General features: G+C 45.6%; 1 protein-coding gene across 1 annotated transcript in view; it reads right to left on the bottom strand.

Moving 5' to 3' along the window:
* LOC125706336 (leucine-rich repeat and immunoglobulin-like domain-containing nogo receptor-interacting protein 1) overlaps positions 1-26,125 on the bottom strand; it is a 106,651-nt gene that overhangs the window by 38,915 nt on the left and 41,611 nt on the right. Inside the window, exon 2 of the mRNA XM_048972997.1 lies at positions 18,023-18,162. The gene's annotated coding sequence lies outside the window, so the exon portion shown is untranslated. The remainder of the gene's footprint in view (positions 1-18,022; positions 18,163-26,125) is intronic.

Genomic DNA, 26,125 nt, shown 5'->3' with positions numbered 1-26,125 from the left:
AAAAAAATCTTTTTTTTATGATGAAACGGTTTGTCTCCCCTCCCCCATTACCTTGATTATTGGTTACAAGACAAACGTTTGCTATTCTTGGTTGGTCTTACATGGTAAATGAGAATTTTAATTGACTGTCCAGCAACAAAGGGTTGCTATTGATCTTGTTGTCTTTGGGAGGAAGGCAGATCTATAATTAAACATAACCCTCCGTACTAGTGAATACAGGTATGACATATGCAGATTTTGGTGATTTCCCTTCAACCAAGCGACGCCCCACTGAGGCAACAAGGATAAATCTGGTTTTAACTGTAATGCAGATCAAATTGCGTTTAAACTGCGATGAAGACCAAACCATCAGTGATTCTCTATTCCAGGTCAAATAGAAACAAAGACAACTGAACCCTTTTTAATAGCTAGATAAATATTTCTGGATGGATGGTGGTCCGTTTGGATTCTGCTGGACAGCATATGGCCAAAGTGCCTCTTGGAGGGGTGTTGGGGGAGTGTGGTAGAGGGTGCTGTTGGGGGTGACCTCCGCCACCATGAGGAGAGCGTGTGAACGTCAGCATAGATGGCATGTTGGTGACGTCTTTACTGTTCTGGAATGGCGATGAAACCCAAGTCTGAATCCAACAAACTATATTAATTACACATTATGTTGGAAATACATATTTTCAGACCCATCATATAAACCATAGGTCATATTTTTCATTCAAATCTCCGGCACGCTGTGGATGAGGTTCCCCATTGCATTTTTTAAATTGCCCAGGTTTCTGCTGGCTTTCCTGGAGGTGAACCCATGTTGATGGTGGATTAGAGTGGATGTTTCTAAGAGAACTTCTGCGTTTGTGCATGAAGATCGATGGATTTAAAATTCATTTATTTTCCCTCGCTGTTGGGCAAGCAGAGCATTATGTTTTATTGAATTAAGCATTTCCCCGTCTCCCATTCTCAGCAAACATATTAAAACTAAAATGCGTGGGGCCCCAAATGTAAGCTGAGAATCTCATGGCCGAATCCGTGACGGTGAAATGAGCGGAGATACGAGACACCATCACACGCTTGCATCCAAGGCAAGGGCAGTTTATGAGGGGGGAACTTGATAGAGGCTTGGCCTTACGACTTGTGTCATGTGACTTTTGGGCCCTCTGATGACTCTGTCATTATGTAATTACAATGTTCGACTAAAAAAACCCATCACATCAACATGCAATTTTTCATTTTCCCAGTGAAGAAATATGTAAATACATGTCATGAAAGAGGTGATGGATTCTGGTGTAACGAACCAGGGCTTGGCGGATATTGACAAAGCATTTGCCTTCCGCTTCTCCCAAATGACCAAATGTTTTAAGGTTCTGTAAACACTCACACAAGACCTTAAGTTCACTGCATACTTGGAGGAGCTGACAATTCTGCTTCTAGCGTGAGCATTACGCGACATGCTGTAATGTGTCTGGGGTATTATGTAATGAAAGCCAGTATGACTTTAATATTTGGAAACTGGCAGTTGGCGAGTCATTGTCATTGTTCTTGGCGTCTCTTGATGGCACCGGAGCGTGAAATGGCAATTTCGGTGTAGGATGAGGCACAAGTGAGGAAAGGCAAAATCTCCAAAGGGTTACATTTTCGAGGGTGCTCAGTCATACAAGCTAAGAGATTGGCCTGTAAGGATTTCTCACCCAATGAGTGTCAAGTGAAGGGCTCATAGTTTTTTGGGGTGTGACACGCTTGACGTCATTTGCCTGCTAGATGACCATGACCGGCCCAAATTTACTTACTTTTGAACACGACATCTAGCAGTTACTGTGATTCAAACTCTCCCGTTGACCTCTGCTTCCCAGCTACGTGCTCACGGGCACATGCCCCACCTCTCCGCTTAGCACCACGCCCTCACCCCCCCCCCCCCCCCCAGCCATGGCCTGAATTCAGTTCTGCATCCTCGTCCTTGAAAATTACAATTGCTGCTAAAAAAAAACATATCGCTGCTCTCAGCCAGCCCGGTCACACATGAGTGGCATCATAATGGTTTTCATGAAATAAACAACGCAGAACCTTCTACACGCATATGAAGGCGCAGGGGGTCACGCTGCCGTCCCCATTGTACCGGCCACTGACCTGGACTTGTCCTGTAGTAAGTCTCACAGGGAAGATAAATTATGATACTTAAGAAGTTCTGGGCAAACACTTAAGTGGCACCCCCGCCTGCGGGCACCTTTTGGCAAAGTTTCCATGTGAATGCGTCCTGGACCACAACCTGTTTCTGTCCCCCCCACAATCCCTGCTTGCCTTTTCCTTGAGTTGCCCTCCCCCATCCTCATACCACTCTCCTTTCCACCCCACAAAAGCTGGAATGATAATTCCAGGAGAAACAAGACCCACACCACTGCAGATGATCTACAGGTGTAAGTGTGATGCTCACATCCTTGGGAATACACCCTGAGGAAAGCACCATTCAGGGAATCTGCTCGACACTTGTTTGTACATTAATTAGCACTCTTCTGTGTTAACTAGGGCATGTTTCATTGGCATTTGTCTTAGGCCTGATGTCTACGGCCTGCTTTAGATATTTATCATTCTGTCTGCGTTCGCTGCCTGGGGTACAGATGTGTGGCCTTGAGCAAGTTACATCAAGGAGAACGTCACAAGTTTTCAGTATTTCTGTAACTCCATTTCCCATCTAGATGTGAATATCCATAATTTTGATACTTAGCACTATACGCTTTTATATCCACTCTGAAGAAGGAATAATTTAGGAATAATTAGTCAACATTGAAAAGGTAGAGATAATTCTGAACTTTAATACAACCATCCGTCGTCCGTAACAGCTTATCGGGTGCAAGGGTACAGCAAGCCTGGACTCTATGCCAGGAAGAAGACAACACGAAACAGGCAGGACAGGATGCCAGTGCAGTGCAGGGCACACACTTACTCACAAACAGTCTTTCAAGTTTGGCTAATTTTGGACACCAGTTTGCATAAATGCATGTTTTGGACTGTGAAAAAAAATCTATCTATCTATCTATCTGTCTATCTGTCTGTCTGTCTGTCTGTCTGTCTGTCTGTCTGTCTGTCTGCCTGCCTGCCTGCCTGCCTGCCTGCCTGCCTGCTTTCCATTATTTGTATGATTTTGGGCCGATCTTCGGCTCCATCTGCAGCATTCGGTATTCCTCTGATATTTTTTCTGCTTCTTGCAAACTCTGTTTCCCGGCACATCTAATTGACTCGGATAATTTCCTCATCATTAGTGCCGGTCAGAAATAAAGACTGTATATCATGTCTCGGATGAATTATGTCTGTAGGATGAAGCTGCTCCTCTTTGTAAGACGAATGTAATTCTCTGACTGGGCTTCATTTCATGTTATTATCATATATTTCTTTCTTTAGTTCATTTATTTCATTTATTTCCTTCGTTCTCTCTTTCCAGTGTATCTCACACAGCATTAGCAGATAAGCCACAACTTTGCTATAATTATTTCATCGAAGGCTTCAAAAATAAACTCTGTGAATGGAATGACTGGACAATGGCGAAATATGCTCATTAACATCCCCAGTAAAATGCTGTAATTTGCCTGCTAACTAACACCCTCCGAAGGAGCCTTATCCTGCTTGGCATCACCGTCCAGTGCTGAGAATTAACAGCTAAATGTCTCAAATTATGAGCTGAACGTCCCTTCAGCTGTCTTACTAAGACCCTAATTTTTTTTTTTTTTTCTCAAGTTTACATTAAAAAAATAGTAATGAAGTGCTCAGTGGTCCTGCTCCACAGACACTAACCTCCTTCGCTAAAGGTCATTGCCATCATTCTGCAGGGTCCTCTCTGTTAGCCGGGGGAAGACAAAAACCATTTCAATTTGTGTTTATTACGACCCATCGCACTGTTTTCTCCAAACCCCAGTGACTCCCAGTCCCTGGGGAAGTGCTTCTAAATCCTGTCCTCTGGAACCTGTAGCCAGTCCACCTTTTGCTTCCTTCTAGTTTCCTACCCAGACCTGGGAGGGAGCAAAAACATGGATCATCTGTGGATCCCAGAGGACTGGGTTGGGAAACACTGCCTAGGAAGAATTGTGATGCTTCATCGTTAAGTCTTGTGTCGTGCAAACTCATTATTCAGGAAAAAATAAAGACAATTGCGCAGACCGATGATAAATCTGCAGTCGTGCACATACATTTCAAATGCCCCACATTAGCTGTGGTTTTTAATGAAATCCAAAGGTTATTTGTGGAATCTCACATCTCCCCATTGGGGTGGGGTGGGGGGAGGGTCATTTACACCTTTCAGTAAATGTTACGACACAGAACATGTGCAGAAAGAGAATTTAAGCCTCATGGTAATTTACAAATGACCTGGCAGTGATCCTCTGTGTTACAACACGAGAGCTGGTCAACCCCCAGGCCCCCCCCCCCCCCCCACCCAGCATACAACCCCCTAATGGACCATGTGGCCCCTATCAGGCCAACGAGGTGAGGAATCTGTACCACTAGGCCCCGCTGGAGGCCCGGTTTCTCGCGTAGGGAATGTCCTTTATGACTCGGTATCAGGAATTATGACTTTGCTGTCTGATCCTAGGTGGATGGGGAGTCAGGACTCTGTCTTTATTCATCACATAAGCGTCCGTGCAGTTGCCTATTATATTATTTAAAAACTGTTGCAGTTGCCTATTATATTATTTATATATATAAAAAAAACTTTTGCTGCATTTCTGTATACTCATGGGCCAGAGGTGCATGGATATGCTGGAATTTTCCGGGGGCCCAGCAGTTCACGGGGGCCCCCAAACCTACCGTCAGCTCACTGTAGCAGGGGGTCCAAGATGGTGTTTTGTCGGGGGGGGCTGAATTTCTCCACATGCCCCTGTGTGCACTAGAAGTGAACCTCAGACCATGTGGTTGGGCTGGATCACACCATTAATTTAAATTCACAGGCTGACTAAGATGGAACTTAGAAATACTTATGAATATTTAGAAGAAAAAAAAAGCTAACCCTCCCTCAGTGAGCGTATGGGGGGGGGGGGGGGAGGGCGTAGCTTGATGGATTTTCCGGTAACTCCCCCAAACGTATCCTATTGCACAGCTTCCCTCTCTAGATCGGGTTCCCAATACCCACATGTGCGGAAAAAAGAAGCCGCCGGAATCTGAGCGTGAGTGCCCCTACACGACATCTCTCTCAGTTACACGCACCTAGACATGTATTCCCTGTGAGCTCCCTCTCACCTTCCTCCAGAGCGATGACCTTGGATAACGCTCGTACCATACTGCATCTCCACAGCCGGCCGGCTTCCCCGTAACCTCAGCCCTCGGGTGGCGTTAAGCCTACGTCTTGGGCGCGGCCGCAGTGATGCGATGGGCTGTCACATGCGTTAACACTTTCTTTCCCTAAAACAGTATCCTGGTAGATATGCAGGGCTCTCCAGCTAACTGGCCGATGGAACAATAGGACCAAACCTTGTTGTATTTGACAAATGTTGAGATCCACATGAGGGCATCCAAGTACCACAGTCTGATATTCAGCATCAACAGCACAAGACTGGGGACATGCATGCTGTCTATACTTATAAGAACCAGTGTCATGTTACAAAAAAGTTGCTTTAGTCTTTAACGGTTCTTACAGTTTGTAAAACGAGAAGATGAAACAGTCCATCCAGACAGGTGCCAATGCCTCCTATGGTGAAGGACATCCAGCATAGTGCACACCTATACCCGAACAACCAATGAGCAGTTAGTTGGCAGCATCACCGTAGCAACCCACCAGGCTCCGCATTGTCATCTTTCGTGTGTTTTTTTTTATTGTGATCCCAAGATGGCGAAGACATTTGATTGTATAGTTCCAAAATGAAGTGTGGGTATTTCAATAGGGATTTATGCTCTAGATAAATCCTTGAATAAATTGTGTGTTTACTGAACAACAGAGGACAGGAGACTGCCCAGATTCACTGCACAAAACAATCTGGGTAAAGGGCATTTCACTTACAAAATGAATTTCTCATAAGTCCAGTGTACTTACATTTATTTTTTAGATGGGAGGCACAATTTTTCATTAATGACAGAATCTAAAGGCAATATAATTAAATCAAAAGATCAACACTATATAATCCTAAAGTGATTAAAACCCATTATCATCCCACCATCCAATAAAATGCAACTAGTATTTCTAAAAATAACTGTAGACTCCATAGATCTACAATATTAACTTCAGTTAGTTAACGTAAAGCCAGTCATTAACATGGCAAATCTCCCCCCGTGGGCCTCAAAGACATCTGAGAGAAGTGCTGCTGATGTCACCCACGGTCCTCACAAACCTGTGCAGGTCTGCAGTGGCGATCCAGGAACTGCAACTGGACAGCAAAGCACCGTAGAGGGTAGTGAATGTACCAAAGAACATCACTGTCATTCCTCTATCAGTCATTGAGGGCATCTACACCCCGCATTGCCTCAAAAAAGCAGATCACACCCCGAAGGACTCCAGACATATACTCTTCTCCCTCCTCCCCTCTGGCAATCGGTTCAGGGCCATAAACACCCGGGACGTCAAAATTCAGGGACAGGTTTTATCCAAATGTCATAAGACTATTCAACAGACACTGATTTACATTGAATTTTAATGCTAATTCAGCTACACCGCCATTGTTACATAACCTGAATACTGCTGCAGTCATTCACCGCTTTATCTCACCTCATGCTGTAATATTGCACATATTACAGGATTGTACTCAGTGACAATGGTTGCTATTTATTGTTATTTATCGTTCTCTGTACATCTGCTATGAGTCTGTGGGCCGACACGCATTTAACTGTACTTGCTACACGTGACGATAAAACTTTGAATCCCACGAATGAAATATGCTCAAGGAAGCATATGAACAAAGACAAGGATCTGTTGTGACTTTGCCTCTACCTTTTATTGTGTCGCACCAAAGTGTGAAACTAAGGAAAACGACATGTGACCTTCATACAGAAAGAGCACAGAAACATTTTTTAAGAAAAAAGCTGCCGCTATGCTTCCTTAGATGAATGTTGGCGCAGGAGAACATGTACAGAACTTGTCAAAACGCAGAGGTCAGGTCCAGTTAGTTTCCTGTATTTTGTTTCTTTATTCATGTCATGTTTCGTTCTTTAGGATTATCTATGTATGCTGGCTTTCCTTCAAATGAATCTGGGAAAAATATGAATTATTTGAGTATTAAAAAAAATATCTAATCTCTTGCACATCCATCATAGCATATATCATCTAAGTCAATTTATAAGAGTAGAGTTCACCTGGATTAAAGATTAATTTCTACAGAGGTGGTCCAGCATTGGTATATTAATCAAGACAGGAATGAACTGATTTTGGATTTATAACATGGATTTAAAAACCATTTTCGTGATACCATTACGTTCGACATTAAATGCCAAAATGCAAAGCTCTCTATAGTACTCATAAACCACAAAGGAATCAATATCACACCGTGATAATTACGAAAAGCAAGGATTAAATCCCTCAAAATGAAATGGCAGGCAAAATTAATTGAGAGAGCTTTCAGAGTGATGGATCATTTCAGGACTTCAAATGGCAAGTGTATCAAAATAAAATCAGTCATGTCACTTTTCCTGTGCATCGTTTAAAGGGCTTCGGCCTGGTGTAAATGTCAATTGTTAAGAACAATAGCTTGCTACCTGAGAGGGTGCGAAAGGATGGAAATATCCCAGACACCCTTTCCAAACATATGGCAAAGGTTTGGGATGAATACCAAGCAGAAGGAAATGTCTCATCAAAATTCAACATCCATGTCACCCCCTTACAAAATCAATCTTTTTTTGCCAAAACACCCAGTTTTTCAGCCTGGAAAAGGAACCAAATAAGATGCATGTAAGAACCATTAACTAGTATTGCTGTCAAAGGTCAATTCCTGCCATAAAACTGAAGTGTACTTGTGTCCTCTGAGGGGAAAGTGGTTAAATTACTTACAGGACGACGAAGGTATTTCTGGAGGAATGTCACAATATTTGAAACCAGAAAAATAAAAAAGAAACCATCTAGTCTATTTTGCAGAGAAAAAATATCAGTATAAAAATGCAATTACTAATGTTTTCCTTTTATTTATATTTAGTCACTTAATAGACTTTGCACAGCACGACAACAAGGTATATTGTTATCGCGTATATGTTTGTTTTGACTGAAAAATGTCTTCTGTACTAAATATGATTAGGCACTGAGGACCAGATTCCAGCATCAGAAGAGGCCTTTAGTGACCGTGTCCCCGCTTCCTGTAAGGAGTCTTATAAAACACTAGATATTTCCTTTTTTTCAATTTTTCTCCCACACACAGTTTAAAATGTACATTTTCATCAGTGTAAAGTTTGCCAGCTAATTGCACATTCTGTTACCAGAGAGTGCCAAAAATTCTTTATAAAAAGACATTTTACCTGTTTTGAATTTGAGTAAATTCCAAAAATTGCAAACATGAAATTATATTCATAGAAGAGCATGATGTTCATAGCAACAAATGTTCTCAGGTCAATCTTGCAGACCACGTTTTGATGCAATTGTACTCAGATCATGAGTTTCGTAGTTTCTAGGTATGATAAAGAAACTATCACCTTAGTATAGTAACACAGCACTTGTTTCAAACGATGAAAAGTTTGTAAAAATCCATCCATTTTCCAAACCGCTTATCCTACTGGGTCGCGGGGGGTCTGGAGCCTATCCTGGAAGCAATGGGCACGAGGCAGGGAACAACCCAGGATGGGGGGCCAGCCCATCGCAGGGCACACTCACACACCATTCACTCATGCATGCACTCCTGTGGGCAATTTAGTAACTCCAATTAGCCTCAGCATATTTTTGTACTGTGGGGGGAAAACGGAGTACCTGGAGGAAACCCCACGATGACATGGGGAGAACATGCAAACTCCACACACATGTGACCCAGGCGGAGACTCATACCCGGGTCCCAGAGGTGTGAGGCAACAATGCTAACCACTGCACCACCATGCTGCCCCATCTGTAAAAATACCTACATTAATTTAGCAATTTTCTGCGAAACTTGATGCCTTGTAAATATTAGTTAAAATTATGGTTTAAGTGTTTATGAAGTGGTTGCAAATATGACATTCACAAGCTTCACGTTTCGACGTCAGATCGGTAGGAATTTTGATGTTCAATCCAATTTACATACAGAAGGTTGCATATTAACATGTGGAAACTACATCGACAAAGATCAGATTTTTTATCTTAATTGTGTGATATGTTTAGCAGTCTATAATGAATGCTTTAACTTAAGACAAATTGGCTGACAGCTAAAATCAGTTGAAAACAGCAGAGCACTCAAACCCATGCACATTTTACACGAATATAGATCTTGTGAAGCTGTCAGGATTGGTCCTTGTTTTGACCCCTTTGGAATGTCTGTTCCCTGATTGGCCAGCAGGTGTTGCTGGACATCCTGAGTCCTCAGCTACTAGTGTGTTGTGCAGCTTAGTGGGTTAAATTAATGCCTGTCATCATCTAGACTTCCCTTTTGTTGTGGGTTCACTGGCCAGCCTCAATATGTGTTTTTTCTTTCATTGTTTTTTTTTGTAATTCCTGTTATGTATTGGTGTATTGTTCGGTACCTTTGTTTATCGCATCTAGTTTTATTGTGTTCTGCTTTGCATACCTTCCAGTGTTTGAATCTATCGATTAGCCTCACCACTGTTCATAGCAATTGTTACTGCCCACACCTTTAAACTTTGTGACATTTCGAATAAGAAATATTCACTGTACAAAATCATTTTAAAGATTTGGTGGCGTGAAGTAAGCAGCCTAGTTCCGTTGTCAGGAAACTGGAAAACATATCATTGAGCCTTTGTGGGCGTGTCTTACTCGGAAGAGGGCTGCTCGGAGAATGACAGCTGCCAGCTTTGTGAAAACACAAAGAAGCTCTGGGAAAGTGAGTCAGCTCAGGGAAAAGGGCCATTTTGCTACCACAGAACACAGCAGTGAAAGAGGGCTCAGCTTTTTTGTCCCGTGTGTTTAACGTAACAGTAATCATTTATAGCCTGCCTGGGTGTGCTGAGGACTTCCATCCCTATGTAACTATTGAAGGTGAACAGGCATGCAGGCACCCTCGGCGTCCTGGTATTCTTGCTGACCTCCTCTACAGTTACAGTGGCCGTGCTGAGGACTTGGGCACCTAGTGCAGTGAAAACCAGTGAATATGCCCTCAAAGCATACAGCAGGAATGTGAATGAGTGTACACATCTCCTCCTTATATATATATATTTTTTCTTAACATATTTGTGTCGTGAAACAGTGCGCAATTCTGTATGTATTCCTACCTTTTCCTCACATTGTTGTACCACCTCCACCCATAGGTGTTTCATGGTGCCTCATACATGTGGGTGTATTTCACATAGATGTATCTCACGTGGCTTCAGCCATGACTCTGAAACCCACTGGAGTTTTCATCCAGCTTGATATTGGAAGACTAGTATAAACGATTATCATCAGTGCCAACAAATCAGACAGCCCAGCTATTTATACGACACAACACAACACAACAAGTTGCCACAGACACAAAAGATGGGTAAAATGAAAACATTGACTCTCTCTGCTGTGTAATGATAGTTTGTGTTTTACATGGTAACAAAAGCACAGCTATTCTCTTCATTTTCAGTGCATCCACTTTGATGTTAGGCTGACAGCAATCCTTCCTTCCTTTCATTTTAATCCCCAGAAATATAGCTTGTACATTAGACACCCAACATGGTGCTTGGCAGCTCAGCTGAATCCATGGATGGAGAAATTAAGAACGGTGTAGGTCTGAAAGTGACCTACACTTCTCCTCAGAGGCGAGCTACACTAAATCTGTAGATGTAGGGTAAGAGAAAGTAGATCTGTGCTATAGAAAGGCACAACTCGGATAATTATCACCTACACATCTTATGTGATGAGTGAATGATTTGGCTAGCAATGGGTAGAGGTCAAACCTTTGCTGTTAAAGAACATGAAAAGATTAAACGTGGGAGGTTCCATCAACCAAAAGTACCTTCAAACTTCTGGAAGTTGGGCTTCCTGCTTGTGACCTTTTGTTTGCTGCAATTTCCATGCTGATAAACTTTAACTTGTGCTAAGAAGTGGAAAGGCTGCCAAACACGTCCACCTACAAATGCAGGCCCATTATTTCCGTCGGCCCTGGCCCTTAATTAAAAGATTAAAAAAGACTCCATTTTGACACTTTAATTACCTATTTCAGAATGCATTTACTCCAGTAAATTGCTTTGGCTCAGACTCCCAGCAGCCTTTTGTCATATCCGGTATAGAATCCAGTTTGTTAGTTACCTACATACAGGCCTGGTCACTCCTCGCATCCCCACCCATTCTCAAGTGATTTCTAGGCTTGGTTAATATCTTGAGGTTGGGTTCTGCCTGCTCAGCCTTACCACTCTGTTTCCTGGTCTGGTTTTCTGATTATCAGTTAATCCTCTGGTTTGGATCTGTGACCTGTTCTGGAGAGTGGTTCCTAGTCTTGCATTTTGATTTGTTTGCTGGTTTCTGGTTTAGCTTGGTGTCTTAGATACTGGTTACTAATCACCTGACCTACTTTATTCCATTAGTTGTGTCAGTGATATCAATTGGGGGCTTGAGTCCTTCGTAGCCATCTCAAACACGTACCTCTCGGTGAGTCGCTGTCAGCACTGAAAGTCCAGAGGCAGGCCAGCTGAAGAGGAGAGGATTGACAGGCAGAAGGCCTGACATGATAGCCTGGGATGTGCCATTCTATCTTGGACTGTATATAGTGTTCGGCAGCTGGGTAATAAAGTTTGATTTTTCTGTAACTCTGCCCTGTTGTTGTGACATCTTTGATTTTGATGACGCTAAAACTTGGGTCCTCTCTGACTGCGACTAAATAATCGGGGGCTGGTTTTCTGCAAGCGAAAGCAACAACGAGATTGAATTCATTCAAAAGATATGGTTTCACTGGCACAGCTAATGGTGCGATTTGCGAAATTTCACAGCCTAGATATGGGAGACATCTTTCCTGAGACTGTAGGAAGATGCTTTACCTTTCAGAGCCTTGTCCACCCTGATGTGATGGAAGATCCTCTATGTCTTTATTTCTTTGTTTTTTTGTTAGACATTTTGTCCAAAGCAACATACAAGTAAGGAAAGACTACAGTGAGAAAGGGTACAGCCAACAGCTCCGGGACAGCTGGGGTTAAGGGTCGTCTTCTGGGGCCAAACGTTGAAATGATTACTCTTTTGGTCTATAAATTTGAACCCACAAGCTTACCGACATTGACTCAGGCTCCTAACCTACTGACCTACACAACATCGCAATGACAGTGACACGACACCATGTGGCACCACGAAGTTCTCCATAAAGGTGCACCATTACTGGAGGTCCTATGTCTTGATGCAGAAGTAGTTTCAATGTAGTCCAGGCTTATAGAAATGTACACATCATGCACCATGAGTAACACGGAATGTGTACTTTATTAATTTATTTTTTGAGCAATGATTTGGCATTGAAGAAGATAGGTCTGGATTTAGGCAATTCGGGAAACCTCTTTATATTATGTTTAAAGTGTGTCAATTTGTACAGTGCAGGAAAGGTGATCCAAAAACGCTACGCAGATGAGAAACTGTAGTGGCTGTGTGCTCCCCTAACCTCAATCCACTTTCTGCCGGGTGCCGTGTCGATGAGGAACAGGGTTAATTTGAGCTTATGGAAATCTGTCTCATTTCAGATCAAGGACCTGCTCCTCCCTCGCCTGCTGTTTGTAAATGTACAAATAGTCTGAAAGGAAAGAAAAATCTGTAAATTTGGAAATTCATTAGAATGTCTCTGTTTCTCATCATTTTATTCAACTGGTACCTTTTACCTATGAAATACTCTCATAGTATTTCACTGATCAATGATGAATTTTCATATTATCTCACAGAATCCATCCATCCATCCATCCATCAACTCATACACTCATCCATCCATCTTCCATAACTGCTTACCCAGTAGGGGGTTGCTCACGGCAACCCATCACAGGCTTATATGAAAGTGCATTCACTTAATGTGCAATTTATACCACTATATAATAAACAATGATTTAAGAGATATACAGTGATGAGATTGATGTTATACACGGTCAGCAAGGTAGAATGAGAAGCTACTTAATATTTCATTCTTCTTCTTGTAAGGTCATTCACAGTAAGTTTCCTCCATGCAGAAGCCATTTGTGGTGGGAAGTAGCAACATCTGTTATCTTGCTATAAGGAGTATTGACTACAGTGACCTTTTCTGCACATTGTATTTATGCATGAATTCAGTTTATTCCTAAAAAAATCCATTTTTACCCAACAATGTTACCAGAATTTGATGAATTGAGGTTCTTTTGTTGTGAGAAAATGCTACATTCTGTGGTTCTTCAAATAATAGGAAGCATTTTGTTTAACTCCAAAATCCATGCAATTTTATTTGCTATAATGTTACAGCCAAAATGTAATTCAACTGTGCACCTGTATTGGTACTGTCATGCCCGGCTCGTCCGCTCCTCCTGTGTGCCACGCCCCCTAATTACCCACGTGTGATTTCCTGATCCTGCCCAGTCGTGTCTTGTTTCCTGCTGTCTGGTTCCGTGTATTTAAGTCCTGGTCTCCCCAGTTTGCTTTGTCTGTCATTAATGTCAGTTGATGTCAGTCTGCGTCCAGTGTTCCCGGCTCCCCGTAGCCAGAATAAACCCCCGTTTTCCCATATACTGTTGCCTGCCTGCTCCTTCCGCACGATCGCCGCTCTCTGCTCGCGATCGTTGCCCACGACTCGTGACAGAATGACAGACCAACCGAAGAAGAGGAAGCAGAGACGAAGAAAAGTACCGGAGGAATCGATCGCTTTAGGTGCCTGCTCGCTCTCAAGCCCTGGGCTCCCTAACAAGGGTAGAGAGCGAGAGCCGGTCCTAGCCCCAGAGGTCAAGCCGCTCCAGTCCGGAGCTTGTTTCCTGTCCCGGCTCTGGGATAATAGCGACGATGAAGAGGAGGAGCTCGTCCTAATTCCGGGCGTTAATCCGCCTACGGAGGATGAGCTGCCACCCCTCGCACTGCACCAGTACTGCCCCAAGGGACTGAGTAATCGGGGCGGTATCCGCGCAGGTGGAGAGGCGATCCCGCGAGTACCTCGCTTCCCAAGGAGGACAGCGACCGTGCCTCCGCTGCCCGACGGGCCAGTCCCTCCTGTCGAGGTACCACCCTCGCCTCAGGAACGGTTGGCGCATAAGTTCTTCGCCCTCCAGGGCTTATTTTGGAGGGTGATCGGGGACCCAGCCATTCCCGAGGGTCCCGCAGCAACGCTCCTCACCGCAAGGCTCCAGAAAGGATTCGAGTCGTTCACCCCCAGGTCGGGACCGGACGAGCTCGAGCACCTCGCGGAGGACCTGCAGGAGCTACTTCGTCTTAGACGAGCTCCTGACCCCTTGCCGACGCCGCCGCTTCCGCCATCCGTACAACCCCCTTCTCTGCAGCCTGCTACTGAGAAGCAGGCACTTCCTCTATCCGCGGACCCGGCTCCCGAGCAGGCGCAACGACCGACGCCTGCGCAGCCGCCTCCGCTGGCAACTACGGCCCTTGAGCCCGGGCCGCCCTCTGCGCTGCTGTCTGCGCAGCCGCCACCGCATGCGCAGCCACCCGTGCAGCCAGCGCAGCCCCCAGCTGCAGCAGCTCCTGAGGCGCCCCCTCTCCCTGCTGCAGCAGCTCCCGGGCAGGCGCCCCCACTGCAGCAACCTGCAGCTCCCGGGCAGGCGCCCCCACTGCAGCAACCTGCAGCTCCTGTCCCTGACCGCGCTCCTGTCCCTGACCGCGTTCCAGTTCCTGACCGCGCTGCAGCTCCCGGGCCGGCGCCCCCACGGCAACCACCTCCTGTTCCTGACCGCGCTGCAGCTCCCGGGCAGGCGCCCCCACTGCAGCCGCCTGCTGCAGCTCCCGGGCAGGCGCCCCCACTGCAGCCGCCTGCTGCAGCTCCCGGGCAGGCGCCCCCACTGCAGCCAGCTCCCGTTCCTGACCGCGCTCCAGTTCCTGCAGAGGCGCCCCCTCTGCAGCCAGCTCCCGTTCCTGACCGCGCTCCAGTTCCTGCAGAGGCGCCCCCTCTGCAGCCGCCTGCTGCAGCTCCCGGGCAGGCGCCCCCTCTGCAGCCGCCTGCTGCAGCTCCCGGGCAGGCGCCCCCTCTGCAGCCAGCTCCTGTTCCTGACCGTGTTCCAGTTCCTGACCGCGCTCCAGCTCCTGCAGAGGCACCCCCTCTGCAGCCACCTGCTGCAGCTCCCGGGCAGGCGCCCCCACTGCAGCCACCTCCTGTTCCTGACCGCGCTCCTGTTCCTGACCGCGCTCCTGTTCCTGACCGCGCTCCTGTCCCTGCAGAGGCGCTCCCACTGCAGCCACCTGCTGCAGCTCCCGGGCAGGCGCCCCCACTGCAGTCACCTGCAGCTCCTGTCAGCGCTCCAGTTCCTGACCGCGCTGCAGCAGCTCCCGAGGCGCCCCCTGTGACAGTTTCTCCCTCGCCCCGGCGAACTCGACCCCAACCTGGGGTCATGTCTGTGTCCCGTAAAGGGAGGGGACACAGACGCAGGGCTGGGGTCCCGCCCGCCCTGCCCCCTGGCTCGCCCTGCCTCGCCTGCGCTGGGGCTCGGTTGGCGCCTGCGGGTCCTGGCCCTCCGGGTCGGCTGTCGCCTGCGGGTCCCCCTCCGGTGCCTCGTCGCCCTGCCTCGCTCCCCTCTCCGGGTCCTGGTCGGTCGCCTGGGGGTTCCCCGACGGCGGCTCCTCGGTCGCCTGCGGGGCCCCTACCTCCGGCCCTCCCCCGGACATCGCCGCCTGCTGCGGCTCCCCCCTCCTCCGTGCCTTCGCCCTGGCCCCTTCCAGCTCCCTCGTCCCCTTCCCTGGTGCTCCCTCCTGCTCCCTCCCTGGCCCCTCCGCGGGTCCCTCGCCCTGTCTCCTCTGCCCCTTCTCGGTCCCCTCCGGCTCCGGCCTCCCGGCCGCCTGCGGTCCCTCCGGCTGCCTCCCGTCGCCCGCTGGGGCTCCCACGGGCTCCCCTTTGTTCCCCCGCCTTCTCTCCCTTCTCTCCTGCCCTGGTCCCTCCTTTGTTTGCTCCTCCTCCTGTCTTTCCTCCTTTCTCCGTTCCTCGTTCCTTTGTTCCTCCCGTCTCTGTTCCTTGTGCCCCGGTGTACCCGCCTTGCACTCCTGGCCCCTTTGTTCCGCCCGTTCCTTCTGTGTCTCCCTTCCTGGTTTGCCTGTCTGCCTTCCCGACCCTCTGTCAGGTTTTGTCTTTTGTCTTGTCCCTCGCTCTGTTTTGTACCTCGGTCCTGTTCCCTGTCCTGCGTTAATTCTGTTCTTGTTTTCCAGGTCCTGTCCTGCCTCGTCCCGTCCGTCGCCCCCTTCCTTGGCGCGCCCGGTGTAGCGCGCCTTTGGGGGGGGGTTCTGTCATGCCCGGCTCGTCCGCTCCTCCTGTGTGCCACGCCCCCTAATTACCCACGTGTGATTTCCTGATCCTGCCCAGTCGTGTCTTGTTTCCTGCTGTCTGGTTCCGTGTATTTAAGTCCTGGTCTCCCCAGTTTGCTTTGTCTGTCATTAATGTCAGTTGATGTCAGTCTGCGTCCAGTGTTCCCGGCTCCCCGTAGCCAGAATAAACCCCCGTTTTCCCATATACTGTTGCCTGCCTGCTCCTTCCGCACGATCGCCGCTCTCTGCTCGCGATCGTTGCCCACGACTCGTGACAGGTACCATCATTCAAACTTTGGTAGTATGCTGCAGTTTTCTAACTTTTTATTATATCTCCAAGGGTCATATTTTCGAGAACATATTTCTTTATTGGCCAAATGAAAGGTGAAAATCCAATAATCACATCCCCTGGAATCTGCACCATCCTTTTGAATCTGTATGAGCCCAACTAGTGTTTAATTGTGGGAGTTTTACTTATGGATGGAAAAGTAAAAGTTTAATTGAATTTGACATGTTTTAGCTGCCAGTAACTACCGGTGAATCAGTCAGCTTGATCCACACTGTGATAGAAGTGCATACAAGCACCGTGTACTGGCACATGTTGGCAATATTTATAAAGGAAAAAACACATAAGGATCCCCGTACCAGCAAGGAGATCATTGTTTGTGCAACTTTGCTTGACATTCTTCAATAATATCTGCCCATTCTATGGGAGTTTTTCACCTCTCTCTCATTTCAGTCTTCATAAAGATATTATTGAAATAAGTTCCATTTCAATGTACATGTATCATTATTGCTAACCCTGGGGTGGTAGTGAATAATATTTTCACTGTAGAAGGGTATAATTGCTCTATTTTAATTAGCAATGAGTATTAACTAAATATATATTTAGACAAAACAATGAAGACCTGCAAAGTGATTATAGCGTGAAGTGGTATTACATTAGTAAGGTAAGGATTCAAAATCTATTTTTGTCAATTATAGAGTTCGCCATATCTATTCATAGGTTGCTACTGGCGTAGGATCAGCCTGACCAGTAATCGCTGTTCCCGTGACAGCAGGGAACCTTTGTCTGGCAATGTCATCAATCACACCATTGCAGACAGACACAAGGCGTCAAGCTGTTCCGGAATCCGTCGCCTCTCAATGGCTGTAGCTTAGTTAGTTCAAGCACAATTCTATGGGGTGCTGTTGGTTTTGAGTTCACATTTTCTAAAAAATGTGACTAAACACCAAAATCACTTGTGACTTTCAATACAAACTTGGGGCCTTTCCCAGGCAGTCCGTTGCTGGGCAGACATACACAGTCATACGCTAATTAGCCCAACCGCAGGTCTTTATACTGCGGGATAAAACTTACGTGGCGTGAGGAGAACATGAGAACTCCACACCTACAGAGAGAAGGTGGGATGCAACCCACAAAGGTGCTAATGGGCGACCCTCTGCGGGAAGGAATATGTGGAACAGGAATATATATTTTCTTGATTAAATGAACAAAAAGCATCTGGAAACCCATCATGCCAAGGTGGCTAATTAGTAGGGAAAGAAAAAACCTGAAGAGGAACAAACGCTGTCATGAGCAGCGGGTCTACTTACAGCGAAAGCTGGGCTGTTAGTCACAGGGAAAGACGACCTCACAGCCGCCTGGTGAGAAGGATGGATTTAGGTGGGCTCAGTCTCTCTGGAGTCCACATTACCCCGTCCACATCCCTTGTCTGCTCCACACTTCCTTTGTCCTGCAAAGAAACCCAACACACAGTCTCCTTAGAAGAACCCCCCCAGCTGACTCAAAACGTTCTGTCTCACAAATCCTGGAGATGCCCCATGCCGTAGCAATAAGAAAGCCTCCTCAGATCTGAAGTGGGTCATTCCCCCGGCCTTTGCTGGGCGACAGCCAACATGTCCAGGAGATGTCGTTTGGACGCGAACGCGCCGAGGTCACACTTACCATACAAATGAGGTTGCCATATTCACAGCAACTTGTCAATATCCATTGAAATAAAGGCTGGCAGCCTATTGCAGATGTCACTATTAATCTGGCTATTTGTGCAAACAGAAAGACTCTCTTACACTAAAGAAGGTCCCACACAGCTATTGATATAAGATGGGAATCAAAATCTATTACAATTAAATTGTTTTTTTTTGTTTGTTTTTTTTTCTTCTAAGAAACTGTAAGAATGGGGTCAAGATTGGAGCTAGGGGGAGGGATTTGGCGTGTGGGGGCAGGACAAAGTCAGACACTGGGCCCATTCATTCACTTCACCTTGGCCTCATAGCCAGTCACATAACTTTGGCTATTTTTTTTCCTCAGGCCTGGGACATGTGGGTAAGTCCGATTCCAGATCCTGCAGTCTGGTGCTGATGCAGTAACATCTGTCCTTTGTCCCCCCCCCCCCTCCCCCCCCCCGCCCCACCATCCTGTCAGACTCCTTACCAGTCCCTTCCCCAGAACAGAATAACGTTCCGATTCTTTCATCCCGTGCCGGCGTAACGTGGTTCTGCCGCATGGGGTCTTTGTAGTCCCGCTCAATGCGAATCATACATATGCATAGGAATTTTGTACACATCAGCTCGCTTCATACGTTCCGATTCAGAGACTCGCCGCAATGGTCAGAGTAGAGTATATATCTATGACAAGACACTTCAGCAGACATAGGAACCGCTCCCACCCCGAAGAATTTATACCGAAATGTTAATTTTATTTATGGAATCATGTTCAACCCCCCCCACCCCACAGCTTCTGCATCTGGAGAGGGAATATTCTAAAGCACTACACTTCCTTCTTGTTCTCCATAGCTGCCTCCAGACTCCATATATGTCTCCCAGCCTTCCCCCCAGCCCCAGCTGTATTTCTTCCCCGCCTGGAACACCAACCTCAGCCTACCGGCAGTTAGGACCGAGGAGTTATTTGCCTCTGCAAATAGCCTGGTGGATTCAGGGCTTTCAGGCTGAATTGGTTGAAGTATCGGGGCACGCCTGGGTCAATTGGCCCTGGAACATTTTAAAACCAGCTGGAAAGTTCCACTGGCTGGATCGAAAACAAAATGCCCTAGAAGTTACTTCAGCTCCCCAAACTCCCCTCCAGTATTCTTTGATTGGTCACACACAAGAAGGATGGAAATAATGAGTTGAATGAGTTATGAAGGGATGCTTTAATGAAGAATGGGCTTCCTCATCGGGCCTGAGACGAACAGCGGTCTGTGGCCTGGGACCATGACGTAGACCGACAGTGGTCTCTGTCGCTCCCTTGGTTATTTATACTTTCTTTCTTCATGTTTTAAAAAAATCCCAGATCTAAGCTTATTAACATTCTGGAGAACTAATTAATACTCACTGAAGGTTTCACCTTGACATTCAAACACAAATTAGATGAGGAAAATAAATACATTTGTATTTTAGCAGGAAAAACTTTCTCATAAACATATATCAAAATGGTCTATTTTACAAATAGGCTAAATACCTTAAAAGAAAAGAATAAATAAATCAACGGCCCGAAAAATACTAGAAACATATGCTGCTACACACACAACAACAATGTTAAGTGTGGACCCTATATTTGGAGATCTGTAAATACATTAGTATAAAAAAGAAAATGGCATTTTCAGTAAACAAATAAATGCAAAAACGTCTTACAATAGCTGAGCTGCAGGTGCATGTGTGCACTAGGACAGAAGAAACTGCAGCATGCTATATTTCACAGGGCTTTGTCCCACAGTGTGCAGCCCCCCCGCACTGTAACTGAGCCTCCGGAACGGGTGCTTGAGCCCGCACCCTCCATTTGGCAGGAGTCACGCGTGTGCACGTCTGCTCGTGGAGAACGAAGGACAGGATGACTCATCTGACCATATGACTTTTTTTTCCATCGCACAGTAGACCCCCCCTTTGTGTTCTTTGCACCCTCCCTCCCACTCACTAAAGTGCATTTTTAAGCATAATCTGAGGTTTGGGTAGTATAACCCAACCATGACGTCTCCACTGTGATTGGTTCCCGATGTTCTGCACTTGGTAGAATTGCTTGCAGTCATACGTTTGTTTCCTATTTGTTTTGCCTCAAGGTTTGTATCAATGCACGACTGAGGAGTATGTGCTCATATTCACAGTTGACTTCCACTTGATGTTATTCCCTCAGTCATCAGTGCGAGCGTCACAGAATCACAAAGGTATTCGAACTGTGGGGTGCATTCAAACTGCATCCCCCTGGTGGATAATGAAGGAATTGCAGGGAGGGATACAGGTGAGGAAAACAATTAAATGTATTTATTTATGTGTTTGTTTGTTTAACAGAGAACTGTGTTGGGGTTTCAGGTGGGGTACACCTATTTCGAAATTGCAACTTTTAGAAATATTTAAAATAGAGAGACTTGCAGTGTCCAAAGTCTCTCTAGATTTGACTAAGCTATGTGTAATAAAACAGGCACATTTTTCCCATTGGGTTGCAAGGTAAAGGCTATTTGGGGTCAGGAAGGATGGGTAGGGGGTGGAGTCAGGACAAATATATCAGCTCTAGGGGGGCCTTGTCAAAAAGGTTTGAATACCTCTTCTTAAACTGCTATGCCTCAAGACACACTAAAAGGGCGAGCAAACCTCATGACTGAAGATGGTGCTACCAAAGCCCCAAAAATCTGCAGGGGTGCCCCCCGTATCTGCAGGTGGTATGTTCCAAGACCTATTGCAAATAGCATACATATATAATGTGATTTTGATGTACATACATATGGTTATTTAATTGATAAATTATGCACAACAATACAGTACTGACATTAAATACAGTAATACAGTACTAAAGTACTTTGTACATTAATAAAAAGTACTGCACAGTACCGTATTTTCTCAAATGCAAGGGATTCTGATGTTTTAGCCTAATTCTCAAGAGATGATATAGCAATGAAAAAAATGTCAATGGATGACGGAGCAATGAAAATCATGCTTTTTACACCCTGCAAAAACATAAGCTACTGTTATACATTTTACCATGAAAGATATTGTATCATGTACCTACACATTATTAGTAATGAGAAAAATGTATTTGCTTAAAAACATCTTAACCCAGTGTGGGTACTCACTGGCTTACAGCCTGCAGTCACCTGGTGTGCGGTTTGAAACTTATAAACAACATCCTCAGGCTGAAGCAGAATGACCAAAAAAAAATCCAAAATGAGCCATATCAGTCATGAGAGTCTATAATGGAATCACTTTCCAATTAATTGCAAAGCTAATGAAAAGTCTAACACCTGCTTTCAGACTCTGGTTCTTTCATTGGGTTCCAGATTAAAGTGCTAACATCTGTTGTTTTAGTGACTCGCCAAAGCCCTGGCAAATGAGTGAGAGACCTTGTCTGCCGTGGCTGAGACATTTGTAGCTGTCAATCCCCAAGAAAAATGGAACAAAAAGGAAAATGGGCTTGAGGCAGAGTGTGGAGCCTGACGAATGTTGAGTCATTTGTCCCTTCCTGTACTTTTGCACAGTTTATTTCCAGCTATTACAATCTAAAATGACTGAACAGGTTTCATGGAACATTGAGTTGAAAACCAACATTCTCTCTCCTTCCTCTGTTTCTCATCACTTTCTATATCTCGTTTCTGTCACATAAATAGTATCCAGCATCCATTTGATACTTTGTGTTGTTTTATTTAATTCTATATCTGGCAGGCTGCATACAATGACTTCTAGACGATTGCATCATTTTCAAAGTTCTTTTTGCTTTTAAATAAGGAAAAGGAGAGTTGAAACTGATTATTGATTGATCCTGGGATCATTTCTGTCCAAGAACCGATCAGCGAAAAAGTTTTCCGACTTCAACGTCATTCAGCCTGCTAAAAAAAATTCACCCTCCTTTGTTGGAATTGCTTGTTTGACAGCCACTGATCGTATAATCAAAGATGATGTTGAAGAACTGGGCTTTCAGACTGGCTTCTTTGCCCCGACGATGTCAATAGATAAAGCAGGGAGCCTTTGGGTCTGAGATGTTTGTTACCAGAAAGATTGATGACGACTTTAGTTGTCTATGAATGGCTCTACTTATCTTTGCCTCCGTGGGACATGTTATCAAACCACTCATCCAAATGTTGACTGACCATATCTTGAACAATGCAGCAATAATTCTAGACATCTAAAACCTCTTTGAAATAAAATATTGTCTTCTAGAAATCAAAAAAAAGAAATCAATGAAGTCAGGTAAAAGTAACTCACAAAAAAACTGTTATTGTAACGATTGCAATGGGGGCTGTGATGTTGACATTCAACAGCAAAATGTAGCATTTCATCTGCAATAGTGGCACAGTGAAGCCTTGGAAGCGAAATTATTTCCCATCATCCCTGCGAATGACTGCTAGCACATGGCATGTGGGAAGCAACGCGATCCTAGAATTGCCATACCCACCAATCAGTCATGGGGTAATTATTTCGGAGACAACTCCATCACGTTGGTGTTCGCTGAGGCTGGTGCCCACCCCCCTCCCCCCCACTCCCCCACCAGTCCTGATGGCTTGTGTAAATGAGATTAATCCTCAACACTTTGGAAGACACCGCTAAGATGGGGATTATTGAAGCAACGTCGGACAAAGGTGGAGTGGCTAATTGCAGCTGCGCTCAGGCACTGTGTGGGTGCTTGTTTTTAGAAGAGTGGATGGATCTTCATCCTGCTTCATGTTCATGAGGAGTTCCTACTTCGAGAATCTGGTACTTCTGCTTCCAGGTGAGGCAGGCACAGCATGCAGAAACTGCGTATTGCCGGGGTGGGGGAGGTTGTGAAAAATACTGGTTTTGTGGGGACCGGGGACAAGTGGCGGGGGGGCAATTCATCTTCAAGTCTGAGAAAAAGAAGCTGAGATGGCTTTGTAGTGATAGATGGTCTTGCCATAAAACAGAGAAGCTCATGCACTGCGCTGTCTTGCTCCAAGGGCCGTCTCAAGGTCGCCATAAGGAACTAATGAATGATTAAACAGCTAAGGAGCATGATATGTGCTTGTATGTCGGCTGCCCGAGTAGTTCTACTCATTTATATATTTGTGTCCCTGAGTATCGCCTTTGCTCCCCGAGGCTATGAGTTTGCAGTTTTTTGCAACAAGATTAGACTATCTGTGTGTGCACTTGGCTGACTGGTCCCACTGGGCTGCTACTGTGGCTTTGCCACATTCTCGCATTCTCTGAGCTTGAACACCCCCCCATCACTGTGACCTGTACGAGTGGGAGTGCCCACACCATGTGCCCCTTTGGGCTTCCCGGGGTGCCATGTTGGCTGTTTAAAGTCTCTTCCAGTGATATCACTGCCACCCGCAGCCCTGGGGCCACCACAAAGCACGCTTTAGTCTGCATGTGGCTTAGCGGGTGACGTCAGGTTGCCGGTTTGAACTGGGCTTCAGCGAAATAGTTGCAAGAACGTGGGCTCTTTTGCATGGCCCTTAACCCGGCTCCATGGGGGCCACTGCAGGTGGCTGCCCTTCACTGCCAAGCTCTCTCTCACCTACATGTATGTTACGGAGAGCAAGATGGGGCAGGAAAAAGGGGGGGATCAACGAAATGTCACTTATTTTACTTTTAAACTCACACCCACACTCACCTATCCATGCGTGTGTAATATGCAAGCTAGGCTTTCTGCAGAATCATTCATATACATGTTTTTTATCTGTGTGTCGCTGTTCTGATTTCTATTTGTGTAGAGTAGGGTAACAGTGTTAAAATCTGCTTGCTATCATCACCAGGGAAGGCCGTTCCTCCACTCAGTCTCTCAGAGTAATGCCCATTTCCTGTTGTTTAAGTAGAGTAGCTTCTGCCTGGATGGGTTAGCCACTGAATGTACCCTCAGAAACACCCTTTATCATGGCAGTGCCCATTTTACACTCCAGCACTGTAAGCATCAGTTTTAGCTTGTAATTGTTCAGGGAGATAGAATGAAGTTTATCATTAAATTACATATTACACGACCACTTCCTCCAAATCTGTCTCCAACAATTATTCTTTAGACTTGCTAAATTGGGGACTTTAAAGGATACGTTCCAAAATCATATTTTTTGTTTTGGTTTTTTGTGTTTAATCTCTGGACTTCTTATGACGAAGTTTCTGACTTAAGTGATATTGCTACACTTGCATGGATTCACCTGCCTTTGGAAAGATTCACCCTCTCCACTTGAGTGGTGGGCTGAGTGCTCAGATCCGTCGGAAGGAGTTCAAATGTCAAGAGTCTCGCTAAATGTAAAATGAATCACTGATTGTGGAATTAATGGCAAATTGTTTGTGAGTTTTCAATTTCTTTAAATGTCCTTCCTTTCTTCTCTCCAAATCACCATGACCTACCTGTACAAATCTTCAGAAGACTGAAGCTATGGGTTTTTATCACGTCTGTGGGTTGTTGCCTTATTTGGCATATTTTGTTTACCCTTTAAGCTACTGTTGGGTAAAATAAATTTTGCATCTTGAACGTCCATCAGATAACTATTTTCTTTAGAGTCCGGTCCACATTATCTGAGTGCAGCAATCAATTCTCCTAAGCCAGTGTTTCTCAAGCCAGTCTCCAGGAACCCCCAGATCGCCCACATTTTTGCATCCTCCAAGCCCCCTACCGAAGAGGGGGGGGGGGGGGGGAGGTCATGGTCTGTGATATGCGTGGCTCTCTGCGCTATATTGCTATGCCTGTGATCAGAAAGTCACTGCCCCAAATCCTCGGGTCGTCAGTGTGATTTAACCTTGGGCCCTTGAGGAAGAACCCTTAGCCTCAAATCCTCCAAGGACTGTCGAAGCCCGCTTTCTCTTTCATGGATAACAGTGTTTGCTGAATAAATGGAATATGAAATAGCCAGCAGATTGAATACAAGAGGCCCCATTCTTTGGAGGTCAGCTGGAATTCCTTTCCTACAAAGTGGGTGCCTGAACTCTTTTGGTACCCTCACTTCAAATGTTATGCCATCTAATTTGCATGGGGGGGGGGATATTTTTATTTCTTATAATATGTCAGCTTGGGGTACTTTCTAAATTAATTCAACAAATCAGAGGCAAGTTGTTTGACAAGGGGCATTTACACACCTGATTTTCTTACCTCTAGAGACCAAGAACTAAATTACTTACATTTCTAATTAGTATCAGCCATTTGCAACAGGTACATAAGAGCCACATAGATCCCGTTTAATTAAAAGAGCCACAATTAATCAATTACCCCATAGTAGCTCCCGGGATAATCAAAGTGTGCAGAATTAAATCTCCATCCATCCATACATCCATCCATTCATTAACCTGTTTGTTTATGTGATTGCTTGCTTACTCTTCTTCTGATAGCATGGTAGAATTATGGAACAGACTTGGTATTAGCAAAGTAAATTTTTTTGCTTCAGATAAAGAGCAACACTGTAGTGACACACATCCAGGGTTGTGGGTTTGAATCCCTCTCCCTCCCAGCTCTGGGTGGGGTTTCCACAATGTCTCCACCCTAAAATGCTTTGTTGCTGCCTACTACACTTTCCTTATGCTGTCCCAACATACAGTAGCTGCTGTGTGTGCCCTGTGATGGGCTCCCTTTTTACGCGGAGTGCCCCTCCCCCCGCCTCTTACATTGTGTTTTCTTCAGAAAGAGGATGTACTAGATAAGCAGTCATGAAAGATGGAACGTCTGCATGTGTCAGATTCCTGTATGTTATAATGCTGGATAAATACACATTCAATAGCAGCAAGTGACAAATGTCTATTGCCATGCCTGTAATGTGTGGTATC

The sequence above is a fragment of the Brienomyrus brachyistius genome, chromosome 13, assembly GCF_023856365.1.
Source record: "Brienomyrus brachyistius isolate T26 chromosome 13, BBRACH_0.4, whole genome shotgun sequence".
Classification (NCBI taxonomy): domain Eukaryota; kingdom Metazoa; phylum Chordata; class Actinopteri; order Osteoglossiformes; family Mormyridae; genus Brienomyrus; species Brienomyrus brachyistius.
This window is presented reverse-complemented; position numbering and strand designations above follow the sequence as displayed.